This window comes from Anser anser (assembly GCF_964211835.1).
Source record: "Anser anser genome assembly, chromosome: 1".
Taxonomy (NCBI): Eukaryota; Metazoa; Chordata; class Aves; order Anseriformes; family Anatidae; genus Anser; species Anser anser.
The window spans coordinates 15,661,599-15,682,843 of record NC_139720.1 but is presented as its reverse complement, the minus strand read 5'-3'; the positions used below and the strand labels follow the sequence as shown (position 1 = coordinate 15,682,843).

At 43.7% G+C, this 21,245-nt stretch overlaps 1 long non-coding RNA gene across 1 annotated transcript; it reads right to left on the bottom strand.

The window, feature by feature from the left end:
- Positions 1-6,648: 6,648 nt before the first annotated feature.
- LOC310888497 lies at positions 6,649-10,152 on the bottom strand. Its single transcript, XR_014575915.1, has 2 exons — positions 8,839-10,152; positions 6,649-7,350 (listed from the first exon to the last, which is right to left on the bottom strand). It is a non-coding gene; the product is annotated as an uncharacterized lncRNA (long non-coding RNA).
- Between the last annotated feature and the right edge of the window lie 11,093 nt (positions 10,153-21,245).

The following is a 21,245-nucleotide window of genomic DNA, read 5'->3' as shown; positions in this document are numbered from 1 at the left end:
GCCCAAAAGTGAAAATATTTTCTGTTCACAAGTTTCCTAGACGGGCTTGCTAACTTTTTGCAGGGAACGGAGGTTGCCATGAGGTGGCGGTGTTCTGCTGCGTCCCACCCAGAGAAGCACATCACTAACCACCGCTTTGGGAGCTCTCTTAGAAGGGAGGCATGATATTCATAAATGCCAGACTTTGTGATTAAAGCAGACTTGAATTATTTAGAGGAACCATCAGGGAGAAGAGCAACATTCCCATTAATAAAATATAGTCAGATCTGTGGAAAGTGCTTTAGGAAATGTGTGCACTGGCACCTACTAACATTGTGAACGATCAGAGGGAAAGGCCGTCATCAGTGGGCCGGACTCCGGTCTTCCTGTAGCAGGATTTCTCTGATTGCCCCTCCAGCAGCCCTGCAGACTGTATGTGCCTGATATTTCTGTGATTAAATCCCTACCCCTTAGGCTGACTAATGAGAAAGCAGCCCAGAGTCCCCTGTACTTGCAGCATACATGTCATGGCCCCGTCACTTACCCCCATCCTCACTAACCAGCAGGCCAAAGAGAACAAAATGCAAAAATCCTCCAGTTGTACCTGACAGACAGCACCCATCCAACAGGTTTTATTTCTCCATGGCTTTCCCACCCCATTCCACAGCAGGGTACGAGGCCATGCACAGGGCTGCCCCGCAGCCATCCTCCCCATATAGGCCAAGCTTGGCAGGCCATGACTATTTGTGGGGAAAATATATATTTTTTTTCAGATGTGGAATAAAATGCCTTGAGCACATTGTTAAGGCAAGCAGCGAACAAGACCAACTTCTGCAACAAGAAATGACTCGAGGCTGCAGGTTCACACTGCACCGTGACGTTTTTGGAGACTAGAGAAGAGGCTCATGATTACCAGGGCCACCAAAGGGACAGAGCCTTCTGTGGCCATTGCTTCAGGACCCAGAAGTAACAAGAGGGTGTGGGGGCCTGCAGAAATGCAGAAAGCACCAAAGCATATCTTGCTGGACAAGAAAAGTGGGGAGGTAGAGGAGCATGGGGTTGGATTCCTCCAGCCCATTCACCGCAGGCCTGGCAGTCACCTCCAAACAGCCTTGCCCATTATCTGTGTGTTGCCTGGGTTCATGGTGGCCAGCACTGCTTTTCTGAACATTCCTGGGGACTTTGACAGGATTTGGATGTTGTTAAAATAGTTTCTTGATGCTTTACATCACTGAGTAATAATGACCATAAAGGTCAAATTCTTAGTGCAATGCCTTTAAAATCATGTTAGTTGTAAAGAACAGAACAAGTTCTTTTTGTTCTATTGCTCCTATGATATGACTCTACCTTGCTTTTCTTTTGTTGTGGCGCTCCTTTCCTGAAAAGACACGTTACAGTACATGGGTACACTCCCGATTTTTATTGCATCCTAATTTTGTCCTGATCGTTATTGCTCCTGACTTTTATTGCCTTTTTACGTGTGAAATGTGGCCTTGCTGCAAAGCTGGCTGATGGTATCCTGCATGAGGATCATTGCCTGCAGGTCAAGGAAGTAATCTTTGACATCTGGATTACTATGTCCAGTTACGGGCTCCCTGGTACAAGAGAGACATGGACATACTAGAATGAGTCCAATGAAGATCATCAGGGGACTGGAGCACCTCACATATGGAAAACCTGAGAGAGCTGGGACTGCTCAGCCTGGAGAAGAGGAGGTTCAGGGGGGATCTCCTCAGTGTCTATAAATACCTGAAGGGAGGGTGTAAAAAAGGTGGAGCGAGGCTCTTTTCAGTGGTGCATGGTGCCAGCAAGAGGCAATGGGCACAACCTGGGACACAGGAGGTGCTGCCTGAACACCAGGAGCACTTCTGTGCTGTGTGGGTGACCAAGCACTGGCACCGGCTGCCCACAGGGGCTGTGGGGTCTCCTCCTTGGGGATCTTCAGAAGTCGCCTGGACGTGGTCCTGGGCAGCCTGCTCTGGGTGTCCCTGCTTGGGCAGGGGTTGGAGCAGCCGGCCTCCAGAGCGCCCTGCCAGCCTCAGCCTTGCTGTGATTCTGTGTCAGGAAAATAAACTGGAGCATGAAGCCTTCTGGTTAGCCGCCCTGACAAGTCAGCTCTGACTCGGAGCCGGAGGAGGAAAGCTGCAGGCACATACTGAAGCCAACAGAGGGCATCATGACTGCACGGACTAATGAAGATCTGCAAGGATTTCGTTGAGAGAAGTACACGTAAAAACCTAGATGATTGCATTTCTTTTTTTAATATCGAATATTACAAATTGCATTTTTGTATGTGCTTATGCACATGTGTATTTGTACACATACACATCAAGATGATCAAATTATCAATCTAGTCAGAATATTACATTGATACTCACTTGGAAAAACATAACTAAAAGATCTGGCACTGATCTAACACAATTGGTCAAGATAAGTATCCTGTACCTTGCAAAGCCATATTTAACAACAACAACAACAAAAAACGTTGTTTTTTTGTTTTGTTTTGTTTTGTTTGGTGAGAGTGAACACCATGGCAGGGCAAGGTATATCCAGAATGAAACAGGTGTGGCATTTTGTTTCACATCAAAAAGCAGGGTACCGTACTGCTTTTTGTACTGCTTATCCTATTGTTCTGCTTAGATAAGCTTCCTATCACTCAAGCATTAAAACAAGACGACAATGGAAGTGGCCAGAAAGCTACAGCAAGCCCATGCCCACAGCGAGTTGTTCTGTTCGAGGTTCTGCATCAAGCAAAGAGACGACAATGTGTGGGCAACATGGGATAAATAGGAAGGAGGAAGGAAAGTGGGACAGGGTCAGATGCAGAACAGCAGCATACTTCAGATTCACAGAAGAGGCAGGACAAGTGTCTCAAAAGCATATCAGGACTCCTGGTATGTACTCTGTTGTCGGTATTTTACAGCGATCTGTGGCTCCCAGCTGCTTGCAGGAGAGTTAAGCGTTTGGGACATTCCTCTGCTAGCTGGAGCTCAGGAGAGGTGAGCAGGGGCTGGGGGTGCAGAAGTGCTGCAATTTGAGTCAAAGGGGAGCTAGACAAGAGCCCCAGGCCCCCCAAAGAGCACCAGAGGTGGGACTTCTGGCAGGACCACTTTAGGTTCTCTCACACCAGGTGGTGCCTGCAGAAAGGGCCTCAGTCCAAGCTGTAACTTTGACATACCTAAGGCCTCATCACATACTGTGGTTAAACACCCAGCACTCTGCCTGCGACAGGCTCAATCCAGCTGCCTCACTTGAGGGAGTGACCCTTCTTTGCATTTAAAGGTTAGTCACCCACTGAAGCCATCCTCCTAAAGAAAGCACCTAAATTCCCTGCATGGTCAGCAGGTGACTTTGAAAATAAGTCCCCAGGAGATGCTGTCCGCCCATCTTATGTGCATGCACTAGGGCCAACACAACCTTCCTTAGGGCCCTCAAGGATTCCTGCTTCTGCTTTTATTATACAGGAAAAGTGAGCGATCAAGGCAGAATTTGTCTCACCTCACTGCAGCTGTCAAGAAGTCAGACATCTGGTTTGGCAGGTCTAATAGAAAGCTCGGCTGCTGGGCTCCTGCAGGAGATGCAGAAAGGCTGGCAGATTGAGAGGGTTATTCACATTATCCCAAGATGGGTGTCAAGGATTGTCCTGCTAAGGGTGACCATAACAGTGCTATCTGCTGAGCACAGAGGGAACACAAGTCACCCACATTAAACATGTAACTTTGAGATAAACAAAGCTGGTGATTAAAACTCACCCCATTTAAGGATTGCACAAAACTGTGCTGTGGCCCCGCAAAGGAAGCAGAGATGATGCCAGCTTTAGCCATCCGTTTGCTCAACTTTATCAAGTCTGTGGTTCAGATAGAAAGTGAGAGCTCTGTCTCTGAAGTCCTTCTCCCTGATTTCTTTCCATCTGACTTCCTCTTGGGGATTAATTATTTTGCAATACCAGTGAATAGCTTGGCATATCAGTAACACGGTGTACCTCGTAAAATTCTGTTCCCCGCACATTACTCAGTTCTGAAAATTGGTGACCTAATAGCTGTGAGAGAAGATGAGTGACGAGGCCAGATGCAGCTACATCTGAACACGGGAAAAGTCTTCATCGTTTCTATTAGGTTATGCGGAAGAAAAAGATTATTCTCTGCAGGATAAAATTGTGCAGTGGCCGTAATTCAAAGTTTTTAAAATGTGAATTAGGATAGGATTATACATAACTGATGTCTTCTGTTTCTTATGCTCAATTTTTCATTGTCCATTTAAATTTCCTAATAGACATTTATACCAGAACTGATCATAAAGTACCAGTTTGTTAAGAAAAGAAAAGAAAAGAAAAGAAAAGAAAAGAAAAGAAAAGAAAAGAAAAGAAAAGAAAAGAAAAGAAAAGAAAAGAAAAGAAAAGAAAAGAAAAGAAAAGAAAAGAAAAGAAAAGAAAAGAAAAGAAAAGAAAAGAAAAGAAAAGAAAAGAAAAGAAAAGAAAAGGTACTTTCATACATTTTAAGCTACCATTATTTTTTCATTTTTTTAATCAAAACCAAAACCAAAACCAGAAATAATTTGTATTTTAAATACCTGCAAATTTCACTGATTTTATCACTGATGAAAAACGTAAATTTAAACTGAGGCAGCAAATTTCCACACAAGTTTTCACATTAACTAAAATCTCGCTTTTGTGCCAAAAGATGGCCATTAAAAAAATGCAGTGACTATGCAGTATTTCATTTTCTTTGATGTCAAATGCGTTGGCAAACATGGTAATTAAAATAAATGTAAAACCTAAATAACAAGGCAATTAGCTTGCATATGCCCTTCAAGAGATATATATTACGTCAAGGAAATGGCACGCTTCTACTCAGAGAATGGGCTTTCTAATGATCTGCTCCCTCAGTCCTTTTAATCCATAAAGTGACGAGAGAGGTTTTGTGATTCACGGGAAATTCTACACCAGGAGTCAGGGGCATTTTCTACGCTCAAAGAGAAAATCTTTGAAGTAATAAATTGCCACTGTTAGATCATCTTTCCTTTATGAATGTCAAAGTTCTCCTTGAAGCACAACATTATCGTTCTGCTTGGGGCCTTCTTCGTGATAACAGTGTGATAAACAACGCACACTTCCTTCACCTAAGATCATCGTGGCATTAACATTGTAAGTGCTGTATTGTACCTGGCCAGGGGAAAGCCTTGATCTAGCACAGCAAGTCAACTGATACTACGAAAATCAAGGTGCATTGTGCTAATCTGCAGTTCGCCCTTTAAGAACCGTAATTGATATAGATTAGCTGTATTGACATTGCTGTTTGCTTGTCATTCTGTGTTAATGCAGTACATTATAACATTTGTAACAAAGTCGTGGACCTGGGAGGCACTAACCCTTCACTGAAGTGTAGGCTGAGCCCCAGCTGCTGAGAAAGAATCTCTGGAGAAAAGAGCCCGAGGGTCCTGGTGGACACCGCGTTGACCATAAGCCAACAATGTGGCAGCAGAGAAGGCCAACAGCCTCCTGGGCTGCATTAGCAAATGTGTACCCAGCAGGCCAAGAGAAGTGATTATTTCCCTCTGTTTGGTGCTTGTGGGACTATGCCTACAGGACTGTGTCCAGTTTTGGCTCCTCTGTGCAAGAAAATATGGTGACAGAGGCAAATGGCACATGGCAAATTCCTATTAAGATATTAGGCAAAAATGTTCACCCTAAAGGTGGTCAGACACTGGAAAATGGGACCAGAGAGTCTGTGGGGTCTCCATCCTGGGAGATATCCAGAATTTACCTGGACAAGGCCCTCAGCCTTGTTCTTCCTGGCCCTATCTAGGCCACCTGAACCAGATGACCTCCAGAGGTTCCTTCCAACCTTGGCCACTCCATGATTCTATGTTTGGAAACAAATTTTCTACTACTTTATCATAAACCCATAGCAAACTGTCTCAAATTAATGATTTTTTACCTACTTACAGGAAAGTATGTTTGGGACCTTAATGGGAGCAGTGCTGATGACCATACCTAACAAGCTAACACCGTAAGATGCAAAGCACCTCCAGGAACACCCCAGCTGTCAACAGTGACAAATGACTTAAGTGGGGACACAGACAGGACCTCATTCACCACTGAGCAGAGTTTGGTTCTAGTTATGTGTGATTTATGGTAAATGCAGGAATACTGAGAAAAGGTAGAAATGGAGGTGGGCATTTCCTGCGCACCTGTCCCCAAGGTTATCTAGCCTGCTCTTTAGAAGCTCCAAGGAGATTTCACAACACTTTTGACTGCCTATTGCTCACCTCTAGTATTGTTATCGTTAGAAAGTTTCACCTCTACCTTAGAACTACGCCAGGCGGGTTACCCTATCAAAGAGAATGTTTTATCAGTTTGATGCAATTTGTTCTTTAAAAATGTTGGTTCGTAGTTGCTTATCTCTTTATTACTGCCAAGGTGCTAAAACATACATAAAAACGTTGAAGTAGTCCAGAATTCCCTTGTTTCTCCTTTCTCTTTCTGTTAAAAATGAAATAAGGGCTTTTGCACTCTGCAAGACCCACACCATCCCATCCTTCTCCAGGTCTCTGAAGACAGTCAAAGGTTGCTTCTCTGATTCCTTGAATAGTCCTGGGTAAATCATAGCAAGTCTCGCCAAGCTGGGGGACTTTACCTGCAGTCTATATGCAAAAGTCTATACACAAAAATTTTATATATACATCTTATATTTATTGTTAGGATACAGAGAATAAAGAAAATGTTCAATAACACTTAGGCATCCTAGAATGATACATGACTAATCTTTGCACTAAAGTTGGTGTTTCAACAATAAAGAAATGCAATTTTGCTGGTAGTAAGACAATGTCAAGCTAAATGTTGCCTAAAACTACTTGTACAAAAGCATAAGAAAAGAAAGGAGAGGAAAAGAGACACAGAGAAAAAATGTGGGATAGAATGAACAAAAACACCATGACTTGTGTTACAAAGTGAACAACACAGACACAAAAGCTACCTCTCCTGCATGTATAAGGTAGAACATACAAGCAGGACTGGATCTGTAGAGCAAAGCAGTTGGTGCTGAGGTCCTGAAATTCACATTTCAGTGTTTGCTTGTTTGTTTGCTTGTTTGATTTTGGACTAGCTGTAGCTTGGCTTTGTTGAATGCCCCTCTGTGACAACCCCTGGATGCATGCCTGGAGCACTTCTTCCCATTTGTTCCCGTCCATAGGAAGCTGGTTCACGTGGTCCGAGGCTGCTCCACCATGCAACCCAAAGCAGAGATCAAGAGATTTGCTATAAAAGCGAGCTTGTGTTCTGAGCCAACACCCTAATGTAGATGCTCCCAATGAGACTGTGCAGAAGGCTGTAGGCACTCATGTAAATATACAGCAGAAAATTCGGAAACTACACTGCAAGAGAAGAGGCAATTTAGGCTTTTAAAAAGTGTGCACATGGCAGACAAGATGATACTGGTAGATTATTCATACTGATGCAAAAAAAAAAAAAAAAAGTAAGGAAAGACAAACAATAAATGCTTAATTCTTCCAAACTGGCCACAGAGCTATCTTTAGAGGTTTAGTAGATAACTAATGTTAATTATTATTCCTCTCCAGGCAGCCTTAATAAACATCGAACCCAAAAAATGTAAACTCCACCTTCTATTCTGTTCCACATCTTAACGCAAGGTCTCATTGTCATTAACATATTAATATGGAGATGAGCTAGGAGCTGTCTGGAAAGCCTTTTTTCCCTCTATTTAACCCATCTGGCTTTCAGTGCAGTCAGTTCTGTGATGGCAGGAGCTATGAGGAGGAGGCAGGTCCCAGCCCTACGGCAGGAGAAGACCCTGGACATGCAATCTGGGTACTGTGTGCGCCTGCTTGCAGCGGGGCTGTGCTCCCCTCTGGAGGTTTAGTTTGCACCATTCTAGACCAAAATGTCAAGCGCTGTGTCTTTCACTCTAATCAGTGTCCTGAAATGCACCTCATGTGCAAGAGTTCATACCAATCACTTTTCCTAACCCTGACACTGGAGGACACCAGCACAAATGTGCTTCTGCTGACACTCCTGGACCCAGACATGTAGGATCCCAGACAGACCTTCTGTGCTACCACAGAACCTCTTCAGTAGGAAAGTTTCATTGTGTCCAGGTTCATGAACTTGCAGGCAACTTTTCAGCTCTGGAGGAAAGCAAAGGTGAGCCAGGGAGTCGGTAAGATTTAAAATGCAAAGTAATTATTATTATTATTATTATTATTATTATTATTATTATATATTAATACAAGAACCCAGGAGTTGGAGAGAAGAAAAGAGGACATGTATGAGTTTTTACGCAACTAGGTGCAAGCCAGATCAGAGTGTTTTCTATTATCAGCATCTAAATTAACCAGTTTTAGCCAGTTCAGGTATGTCTACGTGAATGGGAGTGAAGAGCAGCCATCCCCCTAAACATTGCTTCAGGGTGATGGGAGTGCCTGGATCAGCTCAGCAAGGCTCGGCTTCTTTGGGAAGAGGATATCTGTGGATCTCTAAGGATGGTTTAAAGTATGATAAAAAAGAAGCACCCAGCAAAGTAATGCCAGGTCATGCTAGGACATCAGGTGCTCCAACATCCCAAAATCACATAGCAGTAGCCTAAAGTACATTGTCAGCACTGTGAGGAGTCCAGATCTGCTCTTTTTACAGGAATAAGGAATACTCATTTTTGGGTATTTTTGCACCCTCTGAGGGATGCACTGCTTTCCCTGCAGAGCCGAGGGTGGAAGCTTTGTCCTGCTCATGTGCCATGGGGATTTGCTGTGCCCACAGCTCTGTGGCATGGGAGCAAAGTCATTTAGGGAGCTATGGACGCAGCTGAGTCATGGTCTGCATGAGTGAACAGCAGTGAGAGAACTCACCTGGAGTGAGTGAACAGCATTGGGAACTTGGCACTGGCACAGGCTGCCCAGAGAAGCTGTGGGTGCCCCATCCCTGGAGGTGTTCAAGGCCAGGCTGGATGGGGCTTTGGGCAGCCTGGTCTGGTGGGAGGTGTCCCTGCCCATGGCAGGGGGTTGGAATTGGGTGGTCTTTAAGATCCCTTCCAACCCAAACCATGCTGTGATTCTATGATTAAACGTGGAGGACAACAGAGGACATGTTATCACTTCACGTACCTCTGGTTTTATGGTATTCTCTAATTCATACAACTTGGGCATATTTAGACATTGATTCAGCAATGCTATAAAACATGAGTTAAAATCCATTTCTTTTCTCCAGCGGTTTTGTTCTAGAGATATATTTTCATGGTTCACCAGAGATATTACTACATTAATTTCTCTTGCAGAAGCAGCCATCTGAACCAACTTACCTCTTGGTGTATTTAGAATTAAATTCAGAGTAACTATGCTCTAGTTCAACTCCAATTTCCCCAAGCCCATGGTTCAAGCACATTTATTCTTCCCAAATCTAAAACAACTTTTCTCCCTCCAGAGGGAGCTGAGGGAACTTGAAAACTCCTGAAGATACCAGGGGTTGGGAAGGACTGGGACCACTCACTGTACATTGCGTTATCACCACAAGCCCCACTCACAATGCTCTTGGGGAAAACCTAGTTGCAGAGATTCACTTCAAAGCTTTTGATCTGCTGTTGCTCCCCTGACTTGATTTATGCTGTAAAACTGGTCAGGTTATGCCAATGGGAGATCTAATAGGTTTACTTGGAGAATTGTATGTTAATAGAAGTTGTAACTAAAACTGCAGAGCAGGGTCAGTTTCACTGGTAGCTGCCAAGTTTACACTCATCTTTCCCCACTTCTTCTTACTGTTCCTTTCATACCTGTTCCTTCATCGAGCGACACATGAACACCTTTGCATCAGTACAAATTATACAGCAGCACTGTAAAACACCTCCTCATTAGCACCCACACCCATTTAGATCAGCCCAGCTCACCTGTCACCAAGCTGGGTGGTGCAGCTGACACTGCAGAGGGAAGGGATGCCATCCAGAGCGACCTTCATGGGCTTGAGAAGTGGAACCAAGCAAACATCATGAAGTTTGTTGAGACCAAGCCCAAGGTCCTTCACCTGGATCAAAGCAATCCCAAACATCAGGACGGATTGGGTGATGGTCTCCCACATTTGGGGTACTCCTCTGGAGTGGTTTTGCAGTCAGTGGGAGTGACAGATATTCACAAGGAACAATTCAGATACCTTCTGTTGTTAGCCACCATAGGAAGACGGGCTAATCACACCCTGGAATTGCACATGTCTCCATGAAGGGAGCTGAGGGTGATCAGCTCAGCTATGGACATCCAATCCAGCCTTCTTCCATGAGCCACCCAATCCATCTCCAATGGAGACCTGCTTCTCCATCAGGAGGAGGCAAGGATCCTGTGGGACACAGCAGTGAGATCCTGCAGTTAATGTCTATATCCAATACATATGCAGATAGGAAACCTGCATTCTGTCAGGTCCTAATTTGGCCTTCTTTACTTTGCAATCTTAATAGTTTTCTTTAGCTTGCATTGGTTCTTGGGCTGTTTTAAAAAGTAACAGCAAAAAAAAAATGGGAGACACAATATCTGGCTTCATTTTGGTCCCATATCAGCAGGTCTGCACCCTCAAGGTCTACTCCATGGGGCTAGTGGGGTAGGTTGGAGTGTCAGTGAGCAGATGAGGACATTTCACAGACAAAAGCTGACAGAAAATGAACGTGCTCTTCTTAAGTCCTATTCTAAGAAAAGTCTGAACCATTTGGACTGAAACCACCCCAGAATTCATCCTGAACCAGAATTAATGCACGGAGGCTCTTTGCACACACCTGCAGCTCAGCACAGAGCACTGCAGCTGCGAAGCAGGGCCATCAATAGTCTTTGTTAAATTCCTGTTCGATCATTGGCCTCCGTGATATTGTATGAGTTTCACCCCGAGTTGGACACTGACAGAGAGAGGATTTTCTTTATCAGTTTTGAACTTCTTTCTCTCTGGTTTCATTTAGCACCTTTTTTGTCTAGTTTGGAGGTCAGGAGCTCCCACTCAGAGCCTTTGACAGAGAGGTACGTGTGTCATTTGTATAGCTGCATTCTTGACATATTTGCTGGAGCACAGTCACATTAATGTCTAACAGGCTAATATCGAACACCAAACACCGGCAATGCCCCTTGCAGACCTCCCAAACAACCTCAAGCACAGTTATTGTAATTCTGGAATTCCTGCTGGTGGCCAAATTGATGACTAAATGGATTAAAGAGGTGTTGTTGAGAAACAATAAAAGAAGACATCTAATGAGACATCCTTGTGGGTGGCAGCACATGAACAATAGCACCTGAATACCTAGGTCACATAGCTGAGGCACAACCATCCATGAACAAGTTGGTCATGGAGCAAATCAGTGCATACTCCTGAAGGACACAGTGGTGATTTTGAGCTGTTAGTGGTGAGAGAGAAGAAAAACCATGTCAAAAATTCAGCCCTGCTCTGATCACAACACAAGAGCAATAGCACCACCAACAAAAAACCCATTTTGCTTTTCACTGCCTGAAGGAAGGAGCAGATTTCTAGGTCAGTGTTTTTCAACCCAGAGATCTAAGACCTAAAACAGTGTCAAGGACTCAAAGCAGGAGTGAGAGGGAATATAAACATGGTATTTTTCTCCTTAAAATAATTCAGGACCTGGTTAGGCAATTACCGCCCAGTGTCCATGACCTCCCGTTGCTGGTCACTTCAGCAGAAAAATGAACAAACCTTCAAGCTTTCTGATGTGGCTCTCAGAAGGCTTCCCCCAGCCAAGGCTATTTTTATTCCAGATCAAAGAAGAATATTGATTGCTATGAGCTAATATCTGCCTCTAACAAAGGCTGTGTATTGGGCTGTCTTGGCTGTCACAAGAGAAGCTGTCTTTGCAAAAGAAGCTTCCAAAATATTTACCGGTAATGCAACCTTTGATGTGACAGAGAGTAATTTTTCCATGTCTCAGTTTCTTTTAAGTAAAGCAAATATCGTATGTTTATCTACTGCGGAATACAGTAGTCCATTAATAGTCATAAAGCAATTCAAGATTCTTGAATGTAAGGTCCTAAAAATGACAAGTGATATTATATCATTAATATCTTAATATTAAGATAGCTTAGCTAATGTTTAACTGTAGAATGAAATAGATGTAATAAAAATGACACTTAGACAAGCATTAATTGCTCTTCTAATCAAAATACTGTTCCTCTAATAGGACTATTATCTTCTAAAAATTGGATTGATTCTATGAAAGGTGTATTTACAAACACTTTATCTTCTGAGTGTTTAAGTTATCAACATAGGTTTACGTTAATAAATTACGCTTGAGAAAAAATTATACTTTGAATTGGTTTTCAGATGCTAACCAGAAATAAAAGATTCCAATGGCATTTCATCTGCTTTATTTTAAAAGTCAAAAGAAATTATTATGTGTATATGAATAACATTTTCATAAAATACCAATATACATAAAAAGAATATTTTATAGCTGTCAGAAGAGCCCCAACTCCTTTTTTACATGATCAGGCCAGCCTAGTGCTTCTGTTTGCATTGCCGTTAATATTCATTCATGATTGTTTTGGAATTGTTAGTAGTATTCATTTGTGTTTTCGTAAATGTACACAAGGAATCAGACACAGATAGGCACAGATAGGCAGACGCCTAGGAAGTGAGGCGAGAGCTCGATGTATTGATTCTCACGAAAAACATGTTTTTACAGTTGCATCAATCAGGAACAGGGTGCCTGGGATATTCATCCTCAGTCTTTTCTGGTGAAGATTTATCTACTAATTTGTCAGTGCTTTAAGGAGACATCCACTACCCAGCACGCCATTTTGTCTTTCTATGCATTTTGCTTTTACCTTGTTCCTCAGCCACAAACATGGTACTCTCTCATCCTCTCCACCCTGACTTCGAAAGACCAAAACTATTAAAGGTTTTCTTGCCTCATGTGAACACAGGGACACTGTGCAGGTCAGCCGGGCTGATGGGGCACTGAGACATATCTCTAAGGAAGTTATGGGTATGAATTAACTCTTTACCTTGGTGCAATTGGAGTTCTTCTTTCAGGACTGTAGTGGTTGGCCTGTTGGCCTCAAGTTAAAAAAATATAAAGGTGGGAGGTGGGAGATCTATCTGAAGCTACTCTGATACCTAGGGAAAAAAAATGGCAAGAAGACCCAAAACTTCTCTATGGAGAGAAAATTCATCCTGATCCTTGCAGAGCCCTTAAGAACAGAATCAACACAACGTATGGCATTTAGGCCATCTCTTCTTGAAGACAAGGCAAGCTTTGATTTCATACACTAGAATGATCTCTGTTTTGTGTGCATGAACATCTGGCTTGCACAGAGATGAAAGTGCGTGTAAACAGTGAACAATGGGTTGCCAAAGCTCATGTGTGACAGCTCCACCAGAAGTACTGCTCCCTACCTCCTGCAAGGGCTGACCTGCTTACATAACCCTGCTTAAATCACAAACACTTGCCATGGCTTCTGGGATAAGAGTCAAAAGATTGAGTTTAAATATTAACAAAATGTGTTCTGGGACACAAGGCAGTCACAGCTGTGTAGGACCTTCTGCAGTTGGTTTGTACCAGTTTCAAAAAATCTTAGGTTTCAGTTGCCTTCTCATCTATACACAATAAAATTTAATTTCCCAGCACTAGGAAGTTGACAAGAGAAAGAGTTGACATGATCTTTTTTCCTTGAGAAATGCATTTTTACCTCATTTTGTTAAATTAAGCCAAGAATAGTCTCTTCTCAGCCCAGAATGAATGTTCAGCACTTCCTGCTTCCCCGGACCACTCCACAGGAGCTCCTCTAACTCCAAATCCCATCTGAGGTGGGAGAAAAATGGGAGGCAGGTGGGATAACAGGAGGAGGAGGACTGGAAGCAGGGTGATAGGGACATCCCTCTGCTCTTCCTTGCTGGTGGGACAGACTTCTGAGCCTGCTGAAGGAGCCTCACAGGAGGGTGGCCCAGCTGCAGAGCTGGCTATCACAGGACCCCAAAGGGACTGAAGGGGATCCCAAAGGTGAGGTTCTGGATGTGGGATCACAAAAACAGTGTTTCAGTTTTTGGTACGTCTCATTATAAAGAGCTGTGCTTTAACCAATCGTTGAAAGTCAAATCAAAACCAGTTACCTAAGAATAACTGAAACTTGGCTTTGGGTGGATGACAATTGCCCTAGAAACTTTAGGAAAATCTTAAAGTGCTCAAGAAAGGTGGAAGGGTTTATGTGGAAGTGGATACCCTTTTGAGAAAGCCTCACTATATCCAAGAGAAGATGCAGAAAGATTTTTGGACTTGCCACCACAGAGAGCAGGAGGTCTCTTCCCACAGGCAGGCTGACCTACAGCCCACCAGGACCCAGGCTGGTCGGGATGAGGCAGCCTTTTCAACCCCTACTGCAGCAACTCACTGGTCTTTAGCACATCACAAGCCATATGCAGATGATTCGTGTACATCGTTTATTTATTGTGATTGCTAATTAGGAGTTGGCACCAATGGGAACAAGAGCAACACACTTATCTTGCATCTTAGAGTTCAGATGACAATCCATGTGTAGCTTCCCCTGACAGTGAATGACTGCTGTCCAAAAGCAATTGCAGTCTGACTCCTCAGCGCCATTTAAAAAAGGCTCTGAGTATGTAGTTCAGAAAAGAAAGGGTGAGATTGGCTAGGAAAAAAGAATGGTTTAACAAAATGAAGGAGCATACACGTTTGTGTGGTTGTTTTTCCACAGGCACATGTTTTTCCACATTTAATCAGGGCTTGTACTGATAGTGACATTAGACAACAACCTACCTGCATTTATCAGATGTACTTACATACACGTTTTTTTACTTTAGGCCCATCCTGAGTCATAAATGAAAAGATTTTTCCAGAGGACCTTGGAAAGTATTATATAATGTAAGTGCAGACAGTCATTGAAAGGTAATTAACTTTTTATCATAAAGGCAGATAATAAAAAAGTGCAAATACTTGAGTGTATTTTTTCATGAAAGCCAATATCATATAGAAAGCTACTACTACATACATAATCATGAATCTTCAACAGTTAGTTATAGTTTATGCCTTTATAAAGGATGTGACCGAAAGGGGTAAGGGATATGACATGAGCAAGGCATTTCCTCAAACTCTGGTACTTTATAATATTGTTTCAGTGTTGAGCTTTAAGCCTCAGAAAACCATGGTTTTATGGCATTACAAAGAGCAGGCATTCAACTTCCATGTAAAGGAAGAAATTCTTTCCTGTGAGGGTGGTGAGGCCTTGGCACAGGCTGCCCAGAGAAGCTGTGGGTGCCCCATCCCTGGAGGTGTTCAAGGCCAGGCTGGATGGGGCTTTGGGCAACCTGGTCTGGTGGGAGGTGTCCCTGCCCATGGCAGGGGGTTGGAACTGGGTGGGCTTTAATGTCCTTTCCAACCCAAACCGTTCTATGATTCTAAAATTTCATTGCCAACCAGATTTGATGACCCAAACATACCCAAACACGTAGTCTGTGTAACCTTTTTTTTTAATGCAACCATCCTGGGAAGAGAGGCAGGGAAGTTATTCCAGAGATATGAAGGAGAGCCTGAAAATGACTGATTTGTTTTCTGGCCTTTCCTTCCAGGAGGATCACCTCCCAGACCTTCAGCTATAGGCTTCTAGCTGACTTAAACAGTTTTCCCCACCTCCCTTTGCCCAGCCTGTACAACCGCCCTGTTGTGCTTACAATGGCTCCCAGGTGCCATCAGCCCCATACCGAGGAGCATTTGCATCTTGGAGGGGAGAGTCCTGCTGGAAATCCTGTTCTATTTTATGGTCTTTTGGTTTGCTGTAAGTTCCCTGCTTCGTAGACCGTACTAGCTGGACTCTACTTTCCCATCCTATTTACCATTCCCAAATGCTTGTTCACATGGGACTTGTATCCGAGATTACGGTTATTTTTCCCAGGCTCTGTGCTGCCCTTCAGGTAGATGGATCCATTTCTTACTGCCTTATTTTCAAGTCCTTTTGCACGAAGGTCAGTGTGGGACAGATTCCCATTGTAGTTTCACCCCAAAGACACGTCTCCCTCAATCCAGCACTCCAAGCTCCATCAGTGACTCAGTGGGAATGATGCCAGCTATTGAGAAAGAAGATAATTTCCTGGGGCAATTATCTTTTCTGAGATGGCCTTGATCCTAAACTGATTAGGCCCATTATTTTTAGCTTGTTCAATCTGGCACGGTTTCAACCTGACGCAGTCTGGCCGAGAGCAAAGGGGAGTGCCGGCTCGAGCCGCAGGCGTGGTGTCCTGGGTCTGCTCCCCACAAGCTGCTGCAAAAGAAGGTGCCACCACCCTCAGACCTGAGGGCTTCCCCCTGCCCAGGGGCAGTGTTGCTGCTAAAGCCTGCTGGTTACAAAATGTCTTGCACACACAGCTTTCAGATTTGCTCCTCTGCGTGTTTGCATCCCAGGTGGAGGAAGTACAGCTCTCCTAATCAATCGGGCTGCAGATATGAATGGCGATAGGGGCCAGTGTGGGATCCAAAGGCAGCTACTGGCCTGATTACAGCCCCGAGTGGATGAGCCATCCTTGAGGCTTGGCACAGGGAGCAGATAAGCCTCTTCTAATAGTGAAAAAACAGCTAAAAATAAAAGCTTGACACCGTAAGGCTGTATGCTGGTCACACGGCTAAGCCACGTGAACTGTGAGGTTTGTTGTACAGGCAGGGGCCAAAATACCAACCGCAAACATCTTGCAGAGGGGGGAGAAGCTCGAATGACTCGGCGATGCTGTGGATGAGCCCAGCAGTCCTGGCTCAGGGACAGTGAGCACAGCGGTGCGGGCACTGACACCCCCGCTGTGCTTCTGCTGCCTTCAGGGAGCCCAGGGTGGGCTTTGCACCTTGTAAATAAAAAAAAAATAGTTCCAGGAATGGGGCTGGTGTGTGCTGCTGTGTCCTCGTCATGGCAGAAACAGCCCTGAGCCCCAGCTGAGCGCTCAGGCCAAAGCAGTGAAAGCAGAAGTGTCTGACATCACTTGTCTTCTTCTGTCCTCTTTGCTGAGACCTGGACTGCTTTCAGAGAATGTAACAGCAACCCACAAAATTAAAATACTTCCTTTGAACAGAGTCATACATAGTATTTTGTGATTATTTTATTATGAGAAAATGCCATTCTTGTAAACCTCATCAAATAAATAGTGCTATTAAGGAGTGCTGAGGCTGTAGTTATCTCAAAAGCCTGAATTTAAACTTTCCTACTTCTGCCTTCTGCCCAGCAGACAGATCACCGGGTCAGGCCAACTGCTGATCTGGATAAAGATAACTTTATCATTTCCACGTATCGCTCTGCAAACAAGAAAATAGGAAGGATATTTAGGGGTATTAGGGAATGCAACAGAGGATACCCTGTGTTGTGTTTTTTTAACATTTTTAACATCATGAGAAACATCTCATTTATAGATGGAGAATGATAGGAATGAACAAAATGGTTAATTTCTGCTTGTGACCAAATTCAGCTCTTGAATTTTATTTTTAATTTGCCCTTCTCGTATTTACAATAGTAGCAGTTTTTAAATACATTTAATATGTTACTCAATATATTTAAATATATGTTAATATTTTTAAAGTATGTGGTCTCTATACAATATAGACCTCACCTCTGAAGAAATGAAATTTGCTAGTACTAACCTAAAAATTTAATCTAAATTGCTTCAATGTGTGGTCTTTGAGCCTACTAGTCACTACTTTACCTCTAAGGGTCTCTATAACACGGCTTCTGCATGCTAGATGGCAATATATACTTGGGAGACTTGTATGGAAATGTTTATGATCCTACACAGGGAAAAAGTTAGAAACAGTACCTGCAAATGTTATCCAATTCACTGTTTAAAACTATAATAACAGGAAATTTTAAATAATAATACGTTGAAGAATTTCAATGACAATTCATTGCAATACAGAAACTGGAAGTTCATCTCCTAATAATTACCAAAATAGTCAAGGGAGCAAGGTTGCTTAAATAATCTGCCACTATCCTGACACAGCATCAGAATACAAAATACTCCAAGTCCCATGACTACACGGTTTGTGCAATCCCAAGGGAAGAGCAAGATGGCAATAAAGGTGAGTTCAGGTTAAAATTTCCAAATCCAGATGTGATTTCAAACAGTTATAAACAGCAGGGATGTAGACACCTGAGCAGCGCTGGAACAGACACTTGGCGAATAACTCGGGTGATGGTGTGGGGAAGCGCAGAGCCCAGAGCAGGAGCTGCAGGAGTGCTGTGGTGAGGTACCAGAGGTAGGTATGGACCCCTTCAATGGCAAGGCCTGCACACAGGCCCTTGTCAAAACACCTTATGTAATGTCATTCTTTCTTTCACAGGATGTATCTTTTGAAGACTGCGAGGCTGGCGGCTGGAAATGGCGGCGCAGTCAGGTTTGTGACTCACGCCAGTGCTAAAGGTGAAGCTCCATGATGAGGCGCTCATAAGCTTGTCTCTTCCTAGACCTCAGCTAGGTGAGCCCCTCTGCTAGAGGAACACAGCTTTCTTGCTCCATGAGCAAAGCCCCAGATCATTTCATTTTGCACGTTCTTGCAAAACAAGCTGGAGCTGATAGCAATCCGAGCACTGATAAGACACCTGGAGAAATATTGGGAAATACATTCTTCCATGTCACTGTTACCTGAGGGAAACCTCAGGCTCAATTCACACCGTTTAAGAAACGGCACAGTCTAAAGTATCTGGAGATAATGGAGTATTTTATTGCACTGCTATCTGCAAAGGTAAACCACGTAGGGAGACCTGGAGCACAAACATAAACGATAACAAGGAGCTGGTTCTGACAATGTTTGAGTATATTCAAATGTTCCTCCAGTTTCATAGAAATGTCTACTGCATATTTATTTGTTTATGGTATTTTTAAAACTACCTTTAAGGGTGTCTCAAAATGGATAAGCAACTAAATATGTGCTCTGCTGGACTTTAAAGAGGAGACTGGGAATAACATTCAGCGCTTGCTTGGGAAATACGGTGCTGGCACCTGTTTGGAGGAGTTGCCTGTCATGTTCTGTCCTCCACAGCTGCACTGCCAGGCAGCATTTGGGGCATTTGTGATTACTGTTTGGTGTTGGGTTTGTTTTCATGCCAGTTTGACTTTGCTCTTATTTTACAAAAACTGTTTGGGGTTAGTGATTGAAATTAGGTGACCATTGTGGTCTTCAAGGTTTAGTAACCTAACTGACCTCTGGGGAGACACACACTGGGATGAAGTCATGGACATGGGCTGAAGATAGAGTCATGGAAAAATGGTTCAGCAGAAGCAATGAGTAAGCAAATGGGACTTTTCTTGCCCAGCAGTGCTGGGACAGGGACTCTGACACGAGTGTCAGACCCCATCCAACCTCGCTCCTGAGCTGCAGTTGACCAAGTCCAGGGAAGACAGGAATAACTGTTCTTCCTGCCACCTGCTCCTCCATGCTGGGACGGAGACACCTCTTGTGAAACCCAGTGGGGACCGGGACTTCCCTGTCCCACCATGTCAGCATGGTATTTGCACAATGGACTTGCACAGTCTCAGCAGCAAAGGACTGTGGTGTAAAGCCACAAGCAGAGGTGGGATATACGTAGAGATGGGATATATGTAGCTGCTGTATGCAAGTCTGAGGTGGACAGGACCCTACACAATGCCTCTCCCTAAGCCTGAAGGGATGTAGGATGTTTTTAGACTCTAATGTGGCTGAAAACCTCTTGCAGGTGGGTGTCCCACAAGCACATATTAGAGCAGCTGCCCTTGGAGCCAGCGGGCAGAGCGTGGAGAGGCACTTCTGAGCCTCTTGCTCCACGATGGCACAAGCAGGGCTATCTACACCTGCACATTATTTTCAGATATCTGAACACTCATTACTCTCTGTGTAACATACACTACGTGAGCACGCAGCAGTAGAGTGATAACTTCTCTGCCAAAGGAGAGGGCACATCCAGCTGTGAGGCTGCAGGTTCTCTGACTCACCCATCGTCAGCAGGAGAAGATCTGCAGGGCTCTGTAATTGTGCAGCCTCCCAATGCTGTGATTCTCAGCCCAGCCAAATCTTAAATAATGTGCTGGTATATTCAAGCAAAGTGTTAAAATATGGTTAAATGCTGAATTAACAAGTCTAATTTAGTTGATTGCCTCTGATGCAAGGGACCTCTTAAGAGATTGATCTGCTGCATGCGATCAAAAGACAGCTTCAAAGAGAAACAGCAGAACTACTTAAGCCTTAAGCAAAATATGGAAAGTTCTTCAGAGAGAAAGTAACATTAATATTGGATTAAAATGTGACTTTTGCCTTGAAGAATGGGGCCCAATTTTAATGTTGATGTAGGAGGATGACAAAATACTCCCTGCTCTGAAAAGTAACGTGCAAGATTTTGTGATTGCGCTCTTTATGGCATGAAGTCATCATATAAACACCCATCATTCACGCCAAGATTGCTGGCTTTCAGGATAGAATAACTCTTCAGTACATAATAAAAGAGAATCAAAATGCAAAAGCATTATAAAAGAAACGTGAATTAAAAACGAGAGGGATGTGACTATGGTACCAACCCTTGTACTAGAAGTTTCCAGCTCCTCTGCACGAAATGCTCCATAACAGCACTAGGTGCTCCTGCTCATTGTGTACTCTTCACAAAGGACTGATAGCTTTCTGTGACCCATGTCCTAGCAGGGTATTACCTCTTCCAGAGACACTGGCTAAAATTCAGAACCTTTTCTTCTGTAAGTCTCAATAAATGAGAGCAATCCAGAAATATCCATGTTAATGGAACTGACCTTCTCCTCCTGCCCAACCTAACTACCTTTTCCAAGCGTATAATGACTGCCTGACACTTGCTTCCTAACTAAAACGTACTCATCCTCACCCCATTTCATGCAACACCACTAAATTTGACCCAGCAGCATGGCTGATTTGATTTGTGCCTCAGGGTACTAGAAAGAGAAACTTGCTGTAGGAAACAAGGTGCAAGATAATATGAGAGGCTGGAAGTGAAATGCTTCCTTCTAGCATTAGTGTCCTGAGTCTGTGAGTAGAAACAACACCTCTGCTTTCTATGAGGACCTCTCATGGTCACCCAGTTTTGCTTTTCTTTCTTGGAGGTCCTCACAGGGAAGATTCTATTTTTCCTGGGGCTGTGGTCCCTGTCCTTTTTCTGAAACATTTCTGAGGAAGTGACACCCACCAGAGCTGCACACCCAAACCAACTACCATACTTACTGCTAATGTTTCTTTTGCCCACTGAGCTGCCCAAGTAGAACAGTTTCATATCTGAGAGGGTTGGAAGAGCTTGGGTTTGGG